Source organism: Pipra filicauda, unplaced genomic scaffold, assembly GCF_003945595.2.
Source record: "Pipra filicauda isolate LSUMZ 115617 unplaced genomic scaffold, ASM394559v2 scaffold81_size6448238_pilon, whole genome shotgun sequence".
Lineage (NCBI taxonomy): Eukaryota > Metazoa > Chordata > Aves > Passeriformes > Pipridae > Pipra > Pipra filicauda.
The window spans coordinates 3,561,952-3,585,857 of NW_024104998.1; the positions used below are offsets into that span (position 1 = coordinate 3,561,952).

Here is a 23,906-nt window from a genome sequence, read left to right on the forward strand (position 1 = left end):
TATAATTTTAGCAGCCATCTTTGTCCAGCTTCCTAGTTTTAAAGAACACCATCAGACAGACCCACACAGCTACCGTGGGCTGTAGAATCAGGGCTGAATACCAGCAAAGCAGGAATTATGCTCATACAGGACTCCAAAAAGTATTTGCATAAATACAAAGTATTGAGTCCTCTATACACATACATAAACTCAGGCCAGTTTTTACATGTTTAGTGCTTAATTTGGAGCTACCTTTTCAAGAAAGAGGAGTCCAGCTGAGGGTGAACCCTCCCTCTTCTGACCCAGAGCCTTTTGCTCTCTGCTTTCTCTCCTCCAGATCTCCTCCTGGACGATTTGTGCCCACTTAAACATAATGTGCACCGGAACAAAAATGTAATTATGTATAAGCAGCCCCCAAGAGAAATCATCTAATAAAAATAGCTTTATTTAAAGCAATTTTATCCCGCTTTATTTTTTTTTTTACTATACACAGGTAGCATATTTAAGTGTAAGGGAAAAATATCTCAATGGCTCCATGAAGCACAGAAAATCAGTGTGGCCTGTATGAAATGGCATTAGTATATTTTAAGAAAAAAAATTACATATAAACATTCTGCTCCTCCCTTTTCCATCTCTGATATTCTCCAGCTTGTCCTAGCCCCCAAGTATGTTTACACAGGAGACAGAAACAGGTAGGTATATACATACCTATACATGTGCACATTCATATCTAGGGATAGGTATAAAATGTTAACTATTTGGACAGCGGAATTAATACAGAAAAAATAACTTGCCTAGAGTTGCAAGGCCTGTTTGGTCTGCTGTTTGGAGGCTTCTAGTAACAGAATCACAGAACAGCTGAGGCTAAAAGGCACTTCTGGAGATTGTCTAGGCCAAGCCCCTGCTGACAGCAGGGCCACCTATAGTGGGTTGCTCAGAACCATGGCCCAGTTGGGTTTTGAAAATCTCCAGGGATGAACACTCCACAACCTCTCGAGGCAACTTATGCCAGTGCTCAACCATCCTTAGAGTAAAATTGTTTTCTTACATTTAAATGAAATTGCCACTATTTCAGTTTATGCCTGTTGCCTCTTGTCCTGTCATGGGATACCACTGAGAAGAGCCTGGCTCCATGTTCTTTACTCATCCCCATCAGGTATTTATATACACTGATAATTGCATACTTAATTTAAGTGAAAAGCAGGAGAAGAAAACAAACAAACTCTGTGCAGAATCCTAATGCTTCCAACACTATGGTCCACAAAGCCAGAAGTAAGAATCACTAAAAACGGCAGAAGTACATACTTCCTGGAGACAAGAAAAGCATCAATCCAGTTTCAGCAAGCTTGCAAAAAAAAAAAAATTAAAAATCAATGGTAATTCAACACCAGATGGATTTAGTATCTGTAGATATCTTCTAAGAATGGATGTGTTTTAACAGTTAGTTGCAGACTTGTTTTTGTTGCAAATTTAGGCTTCAGAGTCATGGTGAAGTAACATACGAAAGTATAAGTTGCTTTATAGCACAAGGAAAGAGAAAACACTTGCAAAAACTCTGGCTCCTTAGACAGCTAAAAATCAGAGTTGATAGTAAAAAGCATCCCAGGTTTTCTACACATACCATAGAAAAAAACCTCAAGCCACGCTAGAGATGAAGAACCCAAATCCTGTACACTTTAGCACGGGATGGGAGCAAAATCTGCTTGGCTCCCAGTGGAGAGCCTGTAGCAGGATCCTTTAGGCACCCAGTGCAGCAAATCTGCCAAGAGCCAGCAAAAAAAAAGAGCAAAACAAATGTGACTTTAAGCAGTAAGCACCTACATGTCTTAGAGCCCTGCAGGCAGCAGTGAAGCTGTCAAGACTTAGGTCAGTAACATGCCACCACTGTCTGAGACACCTCTGAAGAGCAGAAGAGGCAGAAGCAGCTCCCTAAGTCAAGCTCTTACAGAAGCATGGCTGTTGTGAGGTACCAGCATGGAGATATGATGGAAAGGAGCCCTGTTTGCAGAAAGTGGTCAGCAAAGTTCATAAATCACTTGAGAAATGCCTGATCTAGAAACAACAGAAAGATGAATGGAGATGCTTGCTTTCAGTAAAGAGGTAACAGGCTGAGAGAAAAAAAGCAGATATGTCAAATAGAAAAGGTCAGGGGTAAGATTTATATTTGTCAGAATGAGCTTTCCAAGCAGAAGCCAAGGACATCTTGCTCCAACAAATAAATAAATATTAGCTAAAAAAAAAAATCAAGCATCTTTGCTAAGAGAACTTACATTCTTTACCTGTGTGCCACCCTGGGCACCCCTGCCTAAATGATATTTTGGACATTGTCATGGTTTAACCCCAGGCAGCCACCAAGCATCATGCAGCTGCTCGCTCACCCTCACCCCCAGCAGGACTGGGGAGAGAAACAGAAGGGTAAAAGCTAGAAAACCTGTGGGTTGAGATAAAGACAGTTTAACAGGGAAAGCAAAAGCCTTGCACAAAAGGAAAACAAAATGAGGAATTAATTCATTGCTTCCCATGGGCAGGCAGGTGTTCAGCCATCTCCAGGAGAGCAGGGCCCCATCACACATAACGGTTACTTGGGAAGACAAACACCATCACTCCAAACATACCCCCTTCCTCCTTCCCCCTCCTTTACTGAGCATGATGTCATATGCTATGGAATATCCCTTTGGTCAGTTGGGGTCACCTGTCCCAGTTGTATCTCCTCCCAACCCCCCATGCACCCTCAGCCTCCTTGCCAGTGTGGCAGTACAGAAAGCAGAAAAGGCCTTGGCTCTGTGTGAGCACTGCTCAGAAATAACAAAAACATCTCTATACTATCAATCCTGTGTTCAGTGCAAATCCAAAACACGGCCCCATACTAGCCACTGTGAAGAAAATTAACTCTACTTCAGGTGTAATCATCACAGGTGTGCACCCTCCAGAAAGGGAGAGGTGGCTGCAACGATGTCAAAGAGCACATAGTTGAATGGTGGGTAGAAGCTGAAGGGCAGAGAGACAGATTGGAGAAAGTGTGAAAAAAAAAATTATTTGAATGGGAAAATGGAGCAGACAAATTTAGAAAGGTGGTGGCAGCAAGGAGGGGAAAACTGTGGGGAAGAGCAACAAGAGGTACCACATCACTGGAGGACGATGACACCATCATATTATGAGGTCCAATTCTGTTGCACTCTCCATGCTATCTGTCTTTCAAAGAAAATTTACAGCAATTGTACTGCCTCTGCTGGGCTCTACCCAGTCCATGGAGAGGTAGGTCCAAAATAGCAACTTCTGCACTCCACAATATGCTAAAGGAAAATAGTGGGCAACACATGGGACAGGACCATGGTTGATGTAAGAGTAATGGAAGAAGGTAATATGTAATTTATCAAGTCCCTCATACATCCTCCAACTAGACTGCTGTTGTAATGTCACAGTAGAAATACAAGCTGCACACTTATTTCCAAATGACTGCAATGTAACTGACCTGCAATGTCCAGATGATAATTATGACACATTGAGACAGAAGGAAAACATCCTTACCCCGGGAAGTTTGTACTGCAAGCGCTTATGCAGACAGGAATAGTTACACTGATCTCATATTTTTCACTCTTTCTAAAGTCATTTGAAGTGATGGTTTATAATCCTAAAGCAGACTGTTCAGCCTATCTTGCAAGTTGACCGTTTGTGGTCACATAAAAGATAATTCATCTTTATTGACTCTGTTTCTCCCTTCCACTCTAGGCTTTTTCTACCTAGATTATACAGGCAGGAAACACTTTGGCACAGGCACTGTATCATATTATGCATTTGCATTATAGGTCAACATACCACATTGTATTAGCATCTCTCATTCAGTAACATTACATGTAAAACCAGTACCAAGATCTTAAAAACAATTATAACCATAGACTCTAAATAGATTCAATAGCCAAATATTCACAAACTCATGAAAATGTGAATACCACTGTAAATCTAGATATCCACATTTCTCTCTAATTAAACAGCCCTAATAACCCATACAAGTTCTATTACACATTGCATTACTTTGCTACAGAATGTGTTTCTACAGCCTTCCTAATCAGGGAGAAGAACAACCTTTGGCCTAGACTACCAGATTTCAAAATGCCAAGCTACCTTAAAAGAAAGACAAGAATTTAATATCTTTATTTGCAATTAATTGGGATTTTTGTAGAATACACACTCAGGAAGGTATGAGTGACATAGTAAAATCATTCTACAATACCCAACAGATATGTTGCCAAATAAATAGATAGCCATAGAATCATCATGAGTATACATAAAACATCTATCACAGAAGTATGAGACAATTGCGTGACAGGGCACAAAACCAAATAACATCTGTTATGGGATGGACAATTCATGCTTAAAAATGACATATTTACAAAGCAAGGATCTGGGTTGGAAGCTTCAGGTGTTTCATGGAAAGACTACAGCACATGTGTGCCTACAGGTGGCTGAAGCACATTCATGAAAGACAATGTGAAATTAAAACAGGAATCCCATTACCAAGATTATGCAGACAACAGCATCCAGGATTATATTTGCTGGTTGTATTCAACATTTAATCTATCAAGTCACACTTAACACTGCAGGTAATACATTTAAGAACAATTAAAATTAATCATAACAGGAGATTAAGTGTAAAAAAAATTAATATCCATTTTGTTTTTAATTCACCATAACACTGCAGCTGTGAGAACTGCAAGAAAAAAACACTGCCACTTCCATTGCCTGCTCTATGAAACACAGCTTTCCCCTCAACATTGCAAATGTTTTACAATCAGATGCCCAAAGCTAGGCATATTTCAGCCACTGTCTAAGTTTCCAAATCCACATGGTCAGTTCCCAGGATAAATGCCAGGTGAGCAGAGCCCTGCAGGAGCAGTGGGCCAGGGCAGACCTTCTCCACCACTGACCCTTGCCTGTGTCCAGTCCCTGAGCATGGGAGCACATATGTCTCTGAAATGGAGCAACAGCCATCTGCATACAGAGAACATGGTCACATTTTTGGCCCTCTTGGTTAGTCCTGCTGCATCAGTGTGGGAAGAGTGTCACAACAATTAGGCCTTCCCAAATAACATACACCCTGCTGAGCTCAGAGAGGGAATCTCCACTGAGAGGGCTCATCCTGTGCCTCCACACCACACAGCCCCAAAATCTCCAGACTTAGAGAATAAAATGACCTTCGCCCAACAAAATACAGAAAACAGGCTGCTGATTTCCCGTGAACTCTCAAAGTCTTATAATAACCATTTATAGATGGGCTATTGAATGTCTAGACCATTTAAATAGACAGTCATTTTATCAGTAATAACTGGAGTTGGTTCCAAAACCAGAGAAAAAGCAAAAAGGAACTTCAGGACACAATGTCTATTTTCCCATTCTAATGTAAACCTTCATGCATATATCACTTGCTGCTACCCGACTTAAAAACTGTAAGTACAAATCCTGCAAAATAAACACTGTGGTAATACTTTAAATCCCTATGACTTTTTCTGGAGTATCTCTTTCATTGCTAACAGGCTACAAAAAAAAAGCATTAACCTTAAGTTATCATCTTTCCCCTTTAGACTTGGTATGGGGGTTTAAGTAATGCAAAATTCACTTATATGCAAAGCAGTAAAAAGACATAATATCTTAATAAGGAAAAGCTAGTGTAGCACTATTTATTATAGGCACTCAGTTCACTGCATGAATCCATCTCCAGTCAGCAGCCAAATCTAGTGTTTCTGACATTACTCTTCAAGGAGTATTTTTATGATAATGAGAGTATTGGTATGACATTGAAAGTGTTGTCTACACAAACATATATTACTGTTACATGGCAGAATATATATATATTTCATACATATTTACATAACTATATAAATTAAACACTTGAGACCTTGATTTTCACAACATACTTTTGTGCCCTTCCCATACACAAATATACATACAGTATTCCTTTTCTGAAAGAAAAGTTTCCCTTTCATATAACAAAGGACTTGGAGATTTAACTATTGGACAATATATAAGAAATGAGAAGAGTTCACAAAGGCACACAGCAAACACAGTATGCATACAACTCCTAACAAAGAGTTAAAAAGTTTTACATCAAGAAACTCACTGACAAAGCTTGAATATAAAATCTCATTGAGAATAACCTGAAGTGTGTTACATTTCCTGTAGGAATACACCACTTCTAGCTAGAATATGCTTATATCAACAAAGATGACAACTTTAGAGAGTAATCCACACAAACTGTTGCTTCAAGTTGTTTTCTTAGTTTACCCAGAAGAAAAATGAGGTTGTAACAAAAACAGAAGCAATAATAAAGTAGCTTATTCCTTGCTGTTAAGGTATTGCAAATTTAAATTACACTGTCACCAGTTCTAATTTCACAACTGTCACCTTTTCTGGTGATGCTTGCACAGATCATCACAGCTCTTTCTGGATGCAAAGGCATCCACACCTACATAGCTGCTGGTGCAGCATTTCATTTCCAGTGGGTGGTGACATTACCTGTATCCACCACCAAAAATACACAAACAGCATTTTTCCAGACATGCTTTATGTTACTTACAAATAATAATAGCCCAACACATGGAGTAGAATATATCAGACTCTTGTCTCTTGAAAACACAATCTGGATATGGTAAATATGTAATTCAGCTGAGGATATTACTTTTTACGTTTCATTATTACTAATGTTGCTGTTAGTTACTCCTTCATAGGATGCTATTGCAAAGGTCATAAAAATGTAGATAAATTACTTAAGGTAAGTCTCTGCTAAAAAAGGCAGAAGGCATAAATCAACCCAGAACATCTATAAAACATTTTTGGATGGTAATTTGGAGCAATGAGAGAATATGCAACAGCCCAAGAAAACAACATGCCTTTACATCCTGAGTCCTCCCTGTTCAGGCTTAACTGTTACAAAGCAAAAATGCCATTTTCCAAGTCTACATAAAAGGAAACGATTTTGAAAAACAACTTTTGGAAAATGGCAAAAAAAATTGCTGTTGACTAAAATAGACACCAAGGTAACTGTTATTGTCAATAGCAAAAATTCAAAGAAACTGTTAGGTACCAGCTGTGATTAAACCTCCCAAATACCTTTCTGTTTCCATATACTACCACAAATAATAAAGCTCGTGTCTTTGTTGTACCCACAGCCATATGAAGCTGGTAGCTGAATAAATGCTCACATTTAAGGGCACCTACTCAGAAGGTAACACAGTTTCGAACCACATACTTTAAAAGAGAACAACTTAAATTTGGCTTTGCTTTATACAGTAGAAATAACCTCTTCAAGGATAAGTGCAGAGGGAAGAATGAAGACTAACACCAAAATAGCTCCTGTTCCTAACACCTTTCTGATCCTGGCTGAGACAATCCACTCGTACCTCGGACGCATGGCGGCAGCCAGCCAGCCAGATGACTGGTGACTTAATATACAAGTTCATGTGGGCTCTGGAGTCTGACACAGACAAGGGCATTAACTCTGAAGTCTCACCAGTCAGCCTTAATATTCAATAGTCATCAAATGAGGCATGACTACATTATGAGACATTTTTGAATACTTTATGCTTGCTTTCTTTTGTTCTGAACAGCTTTCACTGTAGAATGTGCTCATTAAATATGCATGCTTTTTATAGGAAAAGTTGTGATCAATTGATGTGTAGGTCAAGTATGAAAAGAACTTAAATGAGTATGACGCTATGATAAATACTGAAATAGTCTCAGAATCACAGTTTAAAAGACTGGCATATATATATCTTGTTTGATTCTACTGCTGAAGGCAGTTCTGACAATAAACAAGGCTTTGGGCCAAAATTCAGCCTTTGAGAACAATAAATACGTATAAGATACATGTATGTGCAAGCAAAGGATATACTGAAATCTACCAGGCAGAATGGTTTTAGTTTCATTTTGAAAGCCACTTAAAATAAAACCCAGTGGATGAAACAAAGAATCCACCCAAACATGAAGGCTCCAGCATCTTTGTTGAAAGAACAATAGCATATTACTCCTCATCCCTCTACCTTGTTGCAAGAGAACCATCAAGTTATTGCTGTGATCATATTAAAGAACACTTCACAGAATTATTCTTTAAATTAATCACTATTTATACAGATTTATTTTCATATGCCAGTAGTTATAAATGCTCTAATTCAACTGTTCTGCAGAAAACATTCCAATAAAAGAAATATTTCCATTAGCATAACAAAAGGCAACCAGTAAAATCACTCCCATGCACAGGCTCAAAATTTCAAATGAAAGCACTATTCCCATATAAATATACTCTATTTTTGAACTGAATCCCCTCTAATGATATGTTTTGTAATCTGATGGCTCTCCCACCCGAGTATACATGATATTAATGAAAGCAAGATCAAATTAAACAGATGACATGATTAACAGTATTCATTTCATGCACGACTGTTTCACCGGAGAGATAAAGACCCGAAAGTAATTACCACCAAGTAAAACTCCTTCACTGACCTCTCCGCTCCCGGCTAGCAGTCCTTAAGTACTGATGCTTTGCAACAAAGACCGGTGCCTTTCATCTGTGGGCTCTCCTTTACGCTACAAGCTGAGCACCTCTCCCCTTGCAAGCACACAGTACCTCTGTATCTATGTCTGTAATGCAGCATAAAGATTACTGGGGAAACCTATCAAACCGGCAGGCAGCAACCTCGGCCGCCAATAAGCGCCAGGCACATGCAGAATCCAGCACATGCTCGCTGAGGCTCGCAGGCTGGCACCGCTGCTGAGCAGGCTGCTCATCTAATTATAGCCCTTTGCCGTAGCACGGGGCTGCTGAGGCACCGCGCGCGAGGGAACGAGAGCCGGGCAGATTACACCTTTCAGCCGAAAGCATCAACATTTGGGACTGTTATTTGTCTGGGCGCGACAGGGTAAAACTCCTGTCTGGGATTTGCGCTGCTGTTGTTTTTCCAAATGATTCACGTGTGAGGGGGGGTTCGTCTCCATCTCTGGAAAAAAAAGGATATATTTAGGTGTGTTCTTTGAGTAGCTGACCACTTGTAGTTTGCTAGGTCTATTTCGAGGAGACAATAAGATGCAGCAATTTATTCTGCCAGGAGGATTTCTTGTTTTGAGTGTACACATTACCAGTATCATACACACACAGTAGATCTGGGATTTATACGCTACTGCACAGACTACAATGTAGACCTCAGATCAGCGAGGCACCACATCAGCGAGGCATGCTTTCAGTGCACAGTAGCCCTACAGAAGTCAACAACACCCCCTGTGTCCTTTATGTTTATCTGTGGGCAGATACTTAGATGATCAGAGAGAGGGCTTCTGTCTGCATTGGCACATAAGGTCCTAACCAAGCTTTCATGAGGCTATGGTACAAATGCCAAGGAAATTTTTGACATTATGCAAAACAACTTAATTTGGAAAATTCTTACAGTGAGCAAAGACTCAGAGGTATGGTGAACTAACACAAGTAAGTCCTACATCCTTACTTATGCTTATCTTAGAAATATCTAAGTCCTCAAAACTAAGGAATGTTATGATCCAAGAGAACACTGTATTTGAAAGATTCTAAGAGCTTCTACAATATCAGGTAAATAATCACGAAAGAAAGATACAGGCGCTTGTTGTTTAGTCTGCCTTGACAGTACGTTTCAATTAATCTTCACTCTGACTAGCACAAACAGAAAAACTCTTCTGAAGTTTCCTGTGCTCACATGGTTCATATAATCACCTAAGCTCTACAATGACCAAAAGGCTTTTAAACCTCAAAGATGGAAGTACACAGCCTGATTATCAGAAGTGCCAGTGTCAGTGTCAGCTCTGTCTCGTGAGATACAGTACATTTTTCATGACTGATGTTGCAAAAATACTATAATGCTACAGCATTATGCATATACAAACTACAACACATTTTTAAGATGCTTCAGTAAGTTACACATAAACCATATCCATAAACATTACAATAGCAAGATCCTGAACCCCACTGCAATAATGAGTTCTGATGGGCCCACACTGGCATTTTTCCTCATTCTTTACTCTTATCACCAGCACCATGCAGTATTAGGCACAGTGCAAGTGCATGATATTAAAGGTTGTCTATAAACATTTTTATCTATTGTACTTACTTCAGTACAAAAATTGTATTTTCTACTACATAAAATTTTACTAGTGGAACAAGAATTCAATATGGTAACAGTGCAAGACCATATTTACTGACAATATGTAAATAGCTATGTTAGAGTTTTCTTAATCTGCCAGTGAAAATTGCTCAGAAAGAGTCACTCTGTGCTAGAAGGAGACTTCATCTCTGTAAGAAAAATATTCTCAAAGCTATAAATGACTAGAAATAAAAAAGAAATGCAGGAATAGTGACATTTTTGCTCCTTTATTCAATGTTCAGTCAACATTAAGTTTTGTGTTGCAATAAATGAAGGAAGCTGTTTTATTAAGTCTTCCTTTTTAGATTACATCATCTAAGGAACTCATCAATTTTTATAAACTGTGTTTCTTTAAAATACTGTGGAATATTCCAATTTTCTCGGCCATACTACTTGAAATGAAGAAACTATATATTTAATGAAGAAAGGCAAGGGAGGTGGTTATATAGGGGTTAAAAACTTAAAATTAAGTGCTCAAGAGGCATATAAAAAAGAGATGCACAATCATTTGATGATCAGACCCACAATGATGTTTTTCTAACATTTTGCCAAAGGTAGAAACAGGGGAATAAAACCAATAATAGTCTTTAACCTAGTCCTCTGATCCAGCTATTGGAAATGCTCACATTTGCTAGGCAAAGGAAAAGCATACACACAAACAAAAAATAAAATCAAAGAGACTTAAATCATTCCTTTGATCTGATCTGCATTCACAAACCACCAAGACACATATGACAAGTGAAAAAATGACCAAGAAAACTTAAACAGGAATTAAACGGGCTGCAGTTGCTACAAGACTATCAGTTTTGGCTTCCTCCCATGAAACTCTTAAGCCTACATGTCCCCCTCCTCAGCCCAGCAGCTCCCCAAGTCCTCGCTGCTTCATCCTGTTCAGCTCCAGCACCCCTCCACAGCAGCCAGCCTCCCGCCTCCTCCCCACAGAGCTGCTGGCTCCAAGGGCATGTACAGCCCATGTCCCCAGCAACGGCTGCCCTGGCAGCAGACTCTCAACATACCATTGCAGCAGGGTCTTTATTCCAGAAGTTCCTTTCTTTTTAAAATCTCATGGTAGCAAGCTGTAGTTGAAGGACCCATGAACCGCTGCCACATTGAATTTCAAGAAACACCTACTTGTCTCTGGAACACAATCAATATTCACTAAACCTGCTTAGCTTAGAAGGTCAGTCAGAAGAGTCCCAATGTCTGTCTCAATTTTAACATTCATTTTTAACCATTGCAATGATATGGTGGGTAAGGAAGATATGAGGAACTGCACAGCAAGGCTAATGTTTGGAGCCAGCAGTCGTTCACAAGAGCCCACACTTGGCAATGGCAGACAGCTTAAACTCCAACTGAGAACAATGCAGAGCTCCATCGCCTGCCCTTCTACCTGTGGTGACAGCACATGAGCATTTGGACCAGAGACAGGATACAGCCATGTATAGGTGTGCCAGCAAAAGAAGCCAAGAGAGGTTTCATAAGGACACAGTCACAAGGGACTCCTCAAGTCCCAGAGAGGGAACACAGGTTTCATGAGGACACAGTCACAAGAGACTCTAGCAGGTCTCTGTTGGAAATGAACAAATCGTGAAAGGTAAACAAGTTGGCCAATATTCGGTAGACTTTCATTGAAAGCAAAAACCTGTCTCTGGCACAAGTTACCCGCCTGTGCTCAGCTTCAAGTTCCAGCTCCTCCACTTAGAAACAGAAGGTCTCTACAACACTTTTAGAAATTATAAGCAAGTTAGGCTTTCTCTAGCCCAATTCCTTGACAGGAGAATTTCAATTAAAATTTTCCAAACCCATATGGTCTGAGGCAGATGCCCATCACAGAGGGGAGGAGAGAGGAAAACCTATGAGGGTATAATGAATTCATCATATGACACCAAACCCAGCATCTTACAGTGAAAACTGCCTAGCTAGCACATTAATGAATGTTACACTTCATTTAGGCATATCTAAGTGAATTAACAAACAGATGACTATTTTGGGAACAAGTAACTTTTCACTATGTTATGATCACTTGTGTAAGTACTTACGTATGCAATGATTTTAATACAAGAATATTTTAAAAACTTCTGATGTGTCTCCTGTGTTTTGCAACTGAACTCCTTTCAGTCTGGATACCACTTAACCTTTGACTTAAAAATATACCAAATATTCCTTGCAAACTGCTACTTCAGTTACTTAATTAGATTTTGCAAAGTATAGTAAACATATGGAACGAAAAAGAGTTGAGCAAAATGGCTGGTGAAACAATGTGCTGCATTTCTAAAGGCAATATAGTGTATATGTAGTATAGGGTATATATTTCCAAGCTGTAACCTTGAGAGGTTGAATTGAACCAATTACTCTAATGAATATTTTACTTGGCTTGATGCATTCATTAGACTTTTAGAAGTAAGCTAAACTATCCCATGGTTATGTTTACATAATAACAACAAAATCTTAAGATTTTTGGGTGGTACTTCTGACATTTACCCAAGTTAAAAGATGAGGGGACAATTTTCTCTTCCACAAATTTTTCTACATTTCAAGTTTCCTTCCCAAATAAATTTATCTAGCATTATTTTTTTTTCTTCTGAAACCTACCTTTGACTTCACAATAGCTATTTGCTGGACTCTTTTTTTTCCTAGGAAGTATTTGGTGGTGTTTGGGAAGTCTGCCAACTGTTGTCAAACTCATCACTAGACCCATCATCATTTGTGGAGGAAAATGTGCTTGCTATATAAACTAGTGTTTGCTATATAAACTTTTCTCTGGAAGTCACAAATGCCAGGCCTCAAGGTCAGCACTCAGCATGAACAAACCTACTTTCATTTTGTGGAACACAGGAACATTTCTTGGATTGATCCCAATTCTGATTGGTAAGCAAGCAGTTACCTGTCCATGTGTGCATAAATGTCAATGCTACTGATCATGTTTTGAAGTTGGACAGCTAACCGGGAACTTCAGGTTGTTTTTTTTTCAAAGATGCTCATTATATCCTGAAACACCCCAGACAGAACTCTTCTGGATGCTTAATAACAGGCAGAGATGTCTCTGTTTGAATGCCAGAGATTTGCTGCAGGATGACACTAAGATTGATTCCAACGGACTATTTTTTATAGCATTCATATTTACTTTTATCTCAGAATCATAAAAAACCCAAACAAAAAAATGCCCCACACCCACATCCCTCACCTCCACAGACCTACAACATTGGCAGTATCTTCACTGAAGACCAAATTGACTGAAATGATGGTCCATCATCGCCACCTTGGAAAATGAGGCGAAAAGCAGTTAAGCTGTCAGTGAGGTATGTTTCATCCTACTGCTGATAGATGTGGCAAAGGAGAATCTGAAGTAAAGCCTGCAAGAGGTTTACTATACTGAGCACTCACACTTTGGCCACAAAACCAAACATGGAAGAACACAGTATTAGTCTGTTGGTACTTGTAAGAAAACACAAATCCCAAATGAAAGGTCATTTTAAAGATTTCACATAACCCTGAAACTTGCTTCCCTTCACATACCACTCCAACACATCTCCATACCAATGTCAACCTTCCATTTCTCCTCAAGTTCCTTCTACTTTTCCTTCAGCACAATGTTTTCTTCCACCCCTTATACCATGTTTCAGCAGTCACGTCAAACTATACAAATGTGCTCTTGTCTTTCCATCCTACTTATTTTCCCTCCGCTTCCTTTCCTCACAGCTACCAGCAGAGATGCAGTATGAGCTGTCCATTTCAGAAGGCAACACACCTGTCAGCACAACCAAGAACTTCTCAAGACCAAAACATGTCTTGAGTGCCTCCTAGCCACCACTTCATGGCCTCTGGCTGACCAGATAGATGGCCACAAAGTTGATGAACCACAGAGAGGGACCACACTGTTTACAGCAGGCACAGAAATAGCCTTAAACAGCACATCCAGGACATGGACCCCATATAATGCATGACTGACTCACATAAAATCAATGATCATGACCCTAGCGAGTCAGAGACTGTAAAACATATTATAGAAAAAAAAGCCTCTGCTTCCAACCAGTCAAGGGAGAAAGACACATTTGCAGACCATAACAAACAGGTTTAAAAAGAGACTGCAGTAAAAAAAAAAACCAAAACATGACTGATGTAAGATGCTGAAATCCCAGCACAAAGTATAATGGTGGCAAAATTCAACTGCTCAGGAGGACATGGAAGGTAAAAACTACATTGGAACAAACCATAAAAGGGCTTTGTAAGTGAAGACACATTTTTTATACTTGCTGTGGTGGAAAATAGGGACCCTGAGAGCATCACTTTAAGTCAGAAAGCTGACAGACAAGTAGAGATTTCCCTCAGTGGAAGAGCAGAAAAAAGAGTTTGCAATATAATGAGTATACTTCCAGCACCTCCACATTATTAATCTTCCTCACCACTGCTGGCATTTTCTTCTACTCTATTTATTATTTATCATATTTATTATGACCAACTTACTGAAATGGGTGACACAATCTGATGCTGAGTATACCTAACTGATATGTCTATAAGATTGGCCTAGGAAAACTTTAAATAGAAGTCTTCCATTAGAGGACAGGTGTAATTTTTAAAAAATGCTCTGCTGCAAAGAGTGCAAAGTCTGAAGGATGAAGCGTAGCATTCCTCCCTTTGAAGGAAAAACTCTGTCAGACTTACTCACTTCTGTAATTAAGAATGTTATTTCCAATTCTGAGTAGAAAGTGCAGCTCCAAGGTTTTCTTTGATCCTGCGTGATGAGAATGAAGACCCATCAAGCACTCTAAACCCCATTGTGTTTTTATTCTTCAAAGACTGTTTTCTACTCTCTTATGTCTCTCTATGTGAGAAGGTGTTTATGTTGAGCTGAAAGATGCAACTAGAAAGCAAGTCAAGGTGCGACTGTTGGAACATGATGTGGTTCTTTGCAGACGCTAATGCATAAAGGCACTTGCACAAAACACTCCCCACTGCCAGCCAGCTCTCTGGGAGCTCAGAGACTGCAAACCTTTGAGACTTCAAGTCTCCAGTCCACACCCATAATTCAGGGTTTCAGAACAACTCTCAGATCTTATTACTTTACACCAGAACTGAAGATATTCAGCACAATGAATCCCAGAAGAAAACTAGCTTTGAATGCAGTGGCTTTGGTTGCCACAGAAATCAAGGCTAATGAGTTTGAAGACAGCCTACTGAATGTCAAGCCCTTTCAGCTAAAAGTAAAATAAATTTAGATTTTAATCTTAGAAATATTGTAATTAAATGACTAGAAACTGTGTCCATATAAAACCAGCAACCGTGACTCGCCATACCGGAACGCAGTCTCACGGTCTTCTTACAAGAAACCAGAAGCATTTTGCTGGCACAGATGAAAAGCCTCTCCAGGAAGAGAGGCTTAATTATTTAATAGAGCAAGCCAAAAGCCCTTTTATGAAAGAGCCATCAGGACTCTTATTCCATATAATGTTCCTGAAGAAGAGCATATTTGCATCTCAGGCACCCTGTAGACCCAGCAAGTTAAATTTTTCAGGGTTGATAAGATCCCAGACCCTTCTTCCAAGAACTGCTTGTTGTTTTTGCCAAATCCTCTAACACAAAATAAGCACAAAAATCACATAACAAGGGTTATGAAAAATTAGCATAAATGGGGACAGACGAGTGCTCACCACTCAAGCCCAGAGACTACCACTCCTTGTTTTCCACCCTTTTCTGAACATTTGAGCAGACGCTCCCCTTCCTGCACTGTGCTCCAACTAAGGTGAGGGGAAGAGTGATGATCCTACTAACACTAGCATGAAAGCTAAGGAGTGCTATGAAGAAGATGGGAAACATGCAGCAGAGGAACTCTGTCACGTGGTGGGGACAAATTACTTACTGATCTGCGTTCTCAAACATTTCCTGGACAAAGCAGCAGGCATTTTCTTCATCTTCCTTTCCTAGGCCTGGGGGCAAAAAAAAGATGCCAAATTTCTCCGCAGCACGTCTTCATGGCATAGTAGCTTCACATAAGTCACCACTTATAATAGTATTGCTGTCAATAACCAAAATTTCTTTAGGTGGCCATTCTCATGAAATGCCCAAACTAGATGGAACCTTTCAGACCTTTGTCCTAGCTGCAACTCTGCAGCACTTCCAGAACAGGTTTCTAAAAGCACAAGCATCAGAATTTTCAGTTTTAAACTAAGCAAAATACAAGTACATAACAACCTTTGTCTCACAGGCACTGTAATTCAACACTGCTTACACACACATCATTTTTGGTGGGTATTTATTATTTTGTCCAGAATTTATATCAACATAAGATTAGGAATAAAGCAGGGTAATGGTTACAGGTCTGAACTTAGTCTTCACTGTGAACTCGGATACAGTTTGTGAGCACCAATATCCAGCAAGTATACCTCAGCTTTTCTAATAAGGCACTCAGTGAAGGACAGTAGATTTTTAAGATCATTTGTTTCCCATTACATCAAGTGGGTGATATGTCAGCAGTGAGTCTTCAAGTCCCAAACATGTCAGAGGTGAAAAGGGAAATCAGTAATCCCATACAATGCAACCTTAATAGCATAACAGTAATCCTTTTTGTCCTTACGGAAACTAGGTACGAACATAGGAAAATAAGGTCAAAAGGTGAGCACTCAAAATTAAGTGAAGTCAGAACTGGACCTTTCAGTCAGTCTCAAACATGTATGTATCTCCTGCATGTTCTACAATAATGCAGTCTTTACCAGTCTGAACCAAGAAAGCCTCTTCTTGCTCCTGAAACGTTTGCCTTAATCAGAATCTAAAGAAAAGGCTGCTTCAAAACTAATCTGCAAATAAAACAGACACTGATATTTTCAAAGCAAATTCCAACAGTCCGTAGTCAAAACATAAGCAGCATTACCAGAGTAAAAGGGCTGCTAGAGAAGGGAAATATGAGCAAGTTTCAAAGTTGCCTGAGTGTTTAACACTGACTTCACTGTCCGTATTATTTTATAACAGAAAATGCATAACTATGAAAAACACTGCGTAACTTGAAAAAGTCATAATTTCTATATTCAGTTGGACTGCTGCAGGCAATCCCACCATATCCCACCCACTAGCATAAATATTCCTATTTGGAAGGACTGAGGTAATGTAAATAACACACTGATCAGTTCAGCATATAGGCTGCAGCATGTGCATGGCTAACCCGCAGAATCTAACCATTTATCTCACTTAAAGTATTCAAGCTGTTCTGAGTACTTACAACTTCCCCATTTATATAATTCTGTATCTGTTTCATTTAAAACAAATTGAAATAGCTTTGAAATATTGATGTTGGAAAGAATTTAGAAGGCTCGTTTTCTCTTTGAGTACTTGGAATATAATAATCTTTTGTGGTAAACTAGTACACTACATCAGATAGAAGTATCTTCTACTATTGTTTTGCATCACATCAATAAAACGAGATCAAACCCCAACAAAATTAGATTTACGATTTCTTTTTTAAAATTCTACTTTATAAGTTAGAGCAAAGAACTATGTTCAGAAGTCTGTATTCATTCAGAACTTGGGATTTAAGACTGACTTTCACAGATCTAAGAGTACATGTTTTGCAGCAGTCACATAATTTTTTTATTTTTTAGGTCTCTGTGTACATATTATTTCCACTCCCAAAAGTAGTAAAGGAAGAAATTTGGAGTAAAACCAGAGACTCCTTAAAGTCTTCCCAGTTATGTTATATACTATAATATTTCATGTCTCCCAACCCATGGCATTCCTCCAGTCTTACTGCAGCTAACTCTGAGTTAATGCTTGGCAGAACTTACAGGTAACTTCCTCAAGTAAATAAAAATACAAGAGGAAAAAGTACTAAACTAAACTAACTGGGGATATATGAGATGGCCAGGAGATTAAAAAAAAAAAAAACCACTAAAATCTGTAGAAGCTGCTGGCGGTGAATGAGATGCATGTCTGCACTTGAGAAATTCACTATGTCAGAAAAAAGCCTGAACAGAACAAAACCAAAGGGAAATTAAAAAAGCATGTGTCTAAAAGAAAGTGGCAACAAAATCTACACCTAACAGGTATTAATAGGCAGAGAAATCTAGAAAACAAAGGATGCCTCCCAGGTGGCAGTACATCTTCACTCACCTCATCAGCTTTCAAAGCCTGCTGGAGGCAGATCTACAGAACTTGTGAGGAAAACAGCAAAATTGTCATTGTATACATTATTTGCATCTCACTACTACAAATCTCAGGGGAACATACCTGTAACTGCTTTGAAAACAAAATTATCCAGGCAAGATCCTTCCCAGCAGCAACACAAGCAGCAGCTCATACTTGCCACCAATATTTCTTGCAGTGTGGACCTAACTGTTTTTACAGATAGATTTAATTTACATAGTCTTCAAGGCAGTCAGATGGAAAAACAGTATTGATTTCTTGTCTGAACCCCTGCAATTCAGCACATTGATACAGTGAGCTAAAAAGGCAGACACCCCCACCCGTGGATACATACTGCAGTCTCTAGCACACGGCAGTTCCTTGGCAGAGAAGGAGAAACGCAGTTAAGGTCAGGGTCAGGCCTTGGCAAAGACCAACCGCCAAAACAAAGGCACCACTGGAGGTAGCGGAGAGAAGAATCTCTTCTTAAAAATAGTATCGACTCCAACTGAAAAGTGCAGCCTGTTGGCAGGTGGAATTAAGTATGCTGTGTTTGAAGGTACTGTGAAAGAAGACAGAGAACTTATCCTCCATATGCCTTGACCATCCCAAGAATAAGCCTGCAGAGGCTGTATTCGTGAGAACACTTGGGTACACTTCCCACATTGTTTTGGGTGTTTGTTTTTCTAAATATTAATTAAACTCCCTGTAGCTTACCACTGAGAAAATGAAGCTAGAAACAAGGATAAGGAGATAGAACAAAGCTAAATATAGGTATAGTTACCTGATGCTTTAGATAACCAGTGAGTCATTTCAGTAGAATTAAAGTCATTGCACTGGAATTAAAGCATCTAAAAATTAAAGGCTGTTGCTGCACAATCTATAAAAGAATAGAAGACTACATTATGTGTGTATCCAGGCTACATCTCACAGATCCTTTTTTTCCTCCCTCCTTCCCAAGATTACCTGTATTTTATGCTACAAGATGAATCATTTTGTTCTTTATACACAAGGAGTACTATTAATTTGAAGAGACTCAAAATATTAAGCTAACAAGATATGGAGCTATCATCATTCAGGACTCTATATAAACACCTTCTCTTGCTTCCCTTAACACTGGTATTTAAAATGTTGACTGTAACTAAAATAGGTGAGTGCAGCAACTTAGTATAATCATGAGCAATCGCTCAAGGAAATGTGATCTAATACTTGTAATTTAAAATTATCTTGCAATCTGACTTACAGAATAAAGAAAACAAAGATATCATTCAGCTGAGTCAACATTCTCATTACAGGCTGCCTATCATGGTGAAAACTCAAGTGAATGAGCATTGCAAAAGAAAATGTTCCTATAGAAGTTATTAAGATGTAACTTGAAACAGTCACAAAGTAAGCATGGTGTATATAGATTTATTAATTTCTTCAAACCTGTTCTTGAGACTAAAACAGAGAAAGGGAAGACAGACAACAAATAGAAAGCTCTACAGAAGACAAAACCCTACTGGAATAATCCACAGGTAAGAGAAAACTTCATTTAGAACTGATGAAAATACATCAAGCTTCTAAATCAGACTGATTACTTTCTAATGCCAAACAATTCCAGATAAAGACAATTTAAATCACACTGAAATTACTGATTTTTTGCTGAGGTTATGTATCTTAGTCTTTATTTGAGTAGCTCACTGTAGAGTGCTTCCAATCACATATTGTTTATCTGACACAAGAAAAAACACTTCACTCCTCTGAAAGTTTGGAGAACCTAACCTATTGTGGCTGCAACAGGTAGCAGCAACAGAAGAGACAAAAAAATTTTTTTTTTATTCTTTTTTTTGTTAAACAATATTAAACAGATCTATGCAGAAACATGTCTCTAAATACATTATAGATCAGAAAGCTACTTTGAAGATGTTGACACATACATGTCAGAGAATGCTAATTTAGGTTCCAGACTGTGCATTTATCTAGCACAAGTATTTATACTTAAGTGTATTAAGAACTCTATTATTAAGAAGCTTGCTATTGTTGGGAGTAACAAGCTCTTCTTATTCCATGCTGCCATTGTAGGAGGATTCAGGGACAATAGTGAAAAAATAGAATCAGCTATCAAAGAGTACACTGAGAATTTATTTTATATTCCTTATACTCATCAGACTCCAAGATATCACAGAGTCTAGTACTAGTTCCTCTGGAAAAATTAAATAAGGATTCTTTTCATTCAACATACCTTCTAAGAAACAGGCCTGAATGGAAGCATTTAATTTTATTGTATAGCAGGTAATTCTGAATCACCCACCATGACATTAGCTACCCTTATGGAAGAATAGCTACATTTGGTGGCATGATGCAGCTTCTGATAAACTAGGAGACAACTCCAGAACTGGCAATGACAGTGGCAAAATTTCAGGACTGAAGTCCTCCACTGGAAGTTCATTTAAGTCTCACCATGTTGCATATAAAGAGAGCTGCTTCCCTTCACAAAGAGCTTTTCTTTGTGCAGAAAACATGCAGCCACTGCCTTCTACGTAGCTCAATGCCCCGTATCACTACTGGTCAGTGCTAACCAGGGTTAAGTGAAAAATCCACAGTAGGCATTTAACGCTTGAGATTAGCAGTCAGTTGATTAATTTCGTACATCAAGTCCCTTATGCAATCATATCTGGTAGGTGTAACAGGAGGGCTCTCCCACCAAATGCCTTAATTCTGTAAACTGTCTCACTCCAACGGGGCCCTAAAAACCTTTGCCTTAAGCAAAAATTAGACTGACCACAGGAGTAAAATTTCTTTCCAGTAGAGGGAAGATTCAAGGTAATCAGAACAGAGAAAACAATCTCTCTCCTATATTACATGTTTTTGGAATATCCTTCTTCATAAATTTAAGTTAATCTTCCTTTTAAAAATTTTACAAACTCCAAAATTTAGTTGTTTTTAGGTTTCATGGATCATTCTAGGAAGTAATAAAAATCACATACCTAATATTTTGACAGTGTACCTCTGGAAATTAGTGTATCTGAAAATGTTAGCGTCTCTGAAAATGTATCCACCAAAGAAACAGCAGGAACACCTAGTTTGTTTAATTATTAGGGAGGGGGGTGGAAGATCTGTGGATCTTCTAGGAGAAAAAACTTTACGATTGTCACACCTGAAAGAAAAGCTTCCAAAAGAACAAAGCTTGCAGCTCATACTGAGTCATTTCTGCACGTCAACACTGACTAGTAGCTTGGAGCTTACCAAACTGTTGGTTGTTGTTTTGTTTGTTTTTTAAAGCGCTTAACTATAAAAAATAATCAGAAGAAAAAGTTGAGGCAATCCACACACTTCTGCTCCTCAAGTTGCCTCCTCCAGAGAAACTGATGGCAGAAATTCCAGTTGACATGACAGGATGTAAAAGCCACAAAACTCCTTTATATATCTGTGTGGCCAGAGCCCAGTGCCCAGAGCCACCTGGGAGACAAGGGACATTTCCAAGCAAGGACCACAAGAATTGTGACAATGAGTACTTCACTGGACACTGTACTCCAGTGTGAATGCATCTCTCTCCTTCAGTGAACAGCCACACAGAACATTAATTCTGATCTCTGGACACTCACGTATGTGCTCAAGGATTCTTCTTCACCATACTGGCTTGGAGAGGACTACTGAAAGGTGGGACCTGACTGCTTTTTTATCTCTGTGAATGCTCATCTGCCTTTTACTAGTCAGAACTTCAACATTACATGATGGAAAAGGCTAAGACCACACTCCTTGGAGTGTGGGGCACCTTAAGGCTTGAAGGTCACATACAATGCAAGCAAAACAGTGCTGGAAAAGACAATTTATTTCTCTTTCTGCAACTGATGACCTTCCCTTGACTAATTCTCTGAGAAAATGCAGAACTCCAGCAAGGACCTAACTAAAGCCCAGAAATATCTGAAGAAGCAGCGAGAAACGGTGAATTGATGTTTTCAAAAATTTGTGTAAACTGAATAGAAGTGTAAGACTTAAGAATGACAGTTCCCTAGGTATGACTTCATGGCAAAGAGACTTTCTTATAGTCCTTGGAGTGCAGCTGTGTATAGCTATACACAGAGATGTGATTGTCATTCACTGACTTCTCTGAGGATCACAGCAAGCTTTGGGGTCCTTTTTTTCCCCCATCATCAGTTTCAGATACAGTTCACCAATATCACAGTAACATGGCTGGGTCTGAAATTCTCTGAGAAGTGTGAAATGAGGAGGCACCAAACAAAAAAAGGAAGGAGATCACTCTAGCAGTGAAAAAATGATTCATCTTACAAGATCTTGTCCCTCTTCTCTGCCTCTTGCAACTTTCTTCACTTGCTGGCCCGCCCACTGTCAGGGGGGATCACCAATTTGGGCGCTCTGTCAGAAATACCCTGCCAGACTCTCTCGTCTCACCACTTCTCGTAAAAGCATTCTGCAGACCCACATCCCTCTTCTTTTCTGGCCTTTCTGCAACACGAACCACACTTCAAAGACACAGCTCAGAGAGTCCTATCTCCCTCAACCACTTCACATCCACATGCTGTCCACGCCAGGCCCTCTTTCTCTACTTTTGCCTCTCCACCAGTGTGTCTGCAATGCTTTCTCCTGGGCAAGCTTTGTTGTCCCTCCTTTGTTTTTGTGATCCTACTCAACCTTATGGTGATCTGCTCCCTCCCCTCCTGCCCTATGCCTGTTCCTCCTTCCCCGAGACTTCCTGTGTACACCAACCCATGTGCCCCAGCCTCTCTTTAACACAAATCTCTTCATGAAGCAGCTTCCAAAGATGGTTCAGTAGTGCTGCTGAGCAGCACAGCAACTTCAGTCTCACCATCAGCCATCTTCTACCTCCACTTAGCCTGATTTTTCTAGATAGTGGCAGTGCATATATTTAATTTCTAAACCCTGGTACTCTAATTATTATGAACTAGAGTAGCAGAAGTGGAAGGAGTAGTAGCAGCATAAAGTTCAAGTCCAATAATACAAAACTCTGCTAAAAATGGCAATCATCAGCTGGAAACAAGAAAATAATAAAGACCATCATCTCAATTATGAGCTGCTGTTATGAAACCACCTGTGAGGGGGTTCTCAAGCAAAAGGTATCACCATAAGAGAAAAACATACCATAAATTATGAACTTTCAGTAAACTGGAGATGCACAACCTTTTCCTCTAAGAAACTGAGCTAAAAGAACAGCAGGACATTTAAACCAGTTGAAGAAAGTAAACCACGTTTTCAATTACTTCAGCAGGCAGTCAATCAAAATGAGATCTTGCACCTTTCAGAGATGCACACTGAGTGAAAACCATATTGTCAAGAAAATGTAGTTTATTCACCAATACTTTTCCTTCGAATCACCAGGGACATAACTGTTCAAAATACAGATTGAAGGAAACAGCTCTTCATTTAGAGGAACGAGATTTCTACAGCTCGTAGAAAACAGACATCAAGCCTATCACATGTAACACATGATGTGGCCTGTACTACCTGTGGCATAATCAGTAAGATGAGTATACACTAACAAACTCATGCATCACTATTCTTTGCATAGGAGTACAGTCGTGTTTTTATATCATGCAGCAGAGCTGCAGCACAGCATAAGAAAAGTTGGTGCCAGCAGAGGGAGGTAGTTGCTCTCCAGGACATGCATCTTCAAATTCCCCGATGCACAGTAGGAAGCCA

The 23,906-nt window shown here is 39.3% G+C and overlaps 1 protein-coding gene across 10 annotated transcripts in view; it reads right to left on the reverse strand.

Annotated features, from left to right (window-relative positions):
* The window catches only part of FAM110B (family with sequence similarity 110 member B), a 114,378-nt gene that overhangs the window by 52,654 nt on the left and 37,818 nt on the right, over positions 1–23,906 (reverse strand). For 3 of the 10 annotated variants that reach the window (XM_027719424.2, XM_027719415.2, XM_039390416.1), the window contains exon 1: positions 8,473–8,597. The exons of 6 other annotated variants lie outside the window; for them this stretch is intronic. The gene's annotated coding sequence lies outside the window, so the exon portion shown is untranslated. Of the gene's footprint in view, positions 1–8,472; positions 8,598–15,993; positions 16,061–23,906 lie in introns of those variants that run through there. One more of the 10 variants, XM_027719418.2, reaches the window with a different exon arrangement.